This window comes from Penaeus monodon, chromosome 38 (genome assembly GCF_015228065.2).
Source record: "Penaeus monodon isolate SGIC_2016 chromosome 38, NSTDA_Pmon_1, whole genome shotgun sequence".
Classification (NCBI taxonomy): Eukaryota; Metazoa; Arthropoda; class Malacostraca; order Decapoda; family Penaeidae; genus Penaeus; species Penaeus monodon.
The window spans coordinates 7,416,589-7,418,094 of NC_051423.1; positions in this window are offsets into that span (position 1 = coordinate 7,416,589).

Sequence of the window (1,506 nt, forward strand, 5' to 3'; positions counted from 1 at the left end):
AGAGAGAGAAGAATGAGCAAGAGAGAAAGAGAGAAAGAGAGAGAGAAGAGAGAGAGAAAGAGCAGTAGAGAGATAGAGAAGAGGAGAGGAGATCTATAGATAGATAGATAGATAAACATAGGTAATAATGTATATAGTATATAATAGTGTGTGTGTCTATATTGTGAATAATATGTGTGTGTATATATATAATATAATAATAATATTATAATCAAATAATATAATAGTATATAAATATATATGCTATATATATAATAATATAAATATATAATAATATAGAGATATAGATATATATAATATATCTATATGATATAGATATGCATATATTATAATATAATATATATATAATATATAATATATATAATATAATATTATTCTTTCTATTACAACGGTAGGGTCATGTACTCCATGGAGGCCGCCAAGTCGGTCACTTAGCATGATACTTAATTGTAGTTTTCCATGTTGGTTGATGCTCTGGAGTGGATACGTGGTAGATCAGTCCACCAGTTTCCTTTCCACGGAGAGTGCCGGTGTTCAACCCTTTCTAGGTAATTCATTCTCTAATTATTTTATCCGGGCTTGGGACCAGCACTTGACTTGGGCTGGCTTGGCTACCAGTATGGCTAGGTAGGCAATCAGGCGAAGTTCCTTGCCAAGGGACAACGCGCCGGCCGTGACCATCGAACCCTCTAACTCAATTGCCCGTCGTGACAGTCTTGATCCGAACGTACTCTAACCATTCGCCACCGCGGCCCCATAATATATTATATTATAATATATAGAATATATTATATATATATACTATTATTGCACACATACACACATAATATACCACACACACACATTCAAATCATTCACAACACATACACACACCAACACACAGAGAACACCCACCCACACACACCCACGACACACCCACACACACACACACACACAACACACTTACACAAACACACAAACACACACACACACACACACATACACAAGGAGACACACCGCAATCACATTCAACTTACGAGAGAAATCACGCCTTTATAGTGCCCCTATTATCCTAACGTCCGCTAAATCGTCGCTAAAGTCGCTGGAAGGACGCCACATGTCTCGAAACAGAGTTTCTGCATCACATCAGCTCAAGAAAACCAGATTTTTTTTTTTTCAACGTTTATATGTTCATGTTTGAGACGGCCGTGGATCACAGCATGATCTTAATTGTAGTTTTCATGCTGTGATGATCTTGGAGTGGAGTACGTGGTAGGGGTCCCCATAATTCCTTTCCACGGGAGGCCGGTGTTTAACCTTTTTAGGTATATCATAAATCTCTCTATTCTAATCCAGGGCTTTGAGGGCCAGCACTGACTTGGGCTGGCTTGCCCACCCAGTGGCTAGGTAGGCAATCGAAGGTGAAGTTCCTTACCCAATGGGAACAATCGCGCCGGCCGGTGACTTGAACCCTCTAACTCAGTGATTGCCGTCGTGACAGTCTTGAGTCCGATGCTCCTACCACCT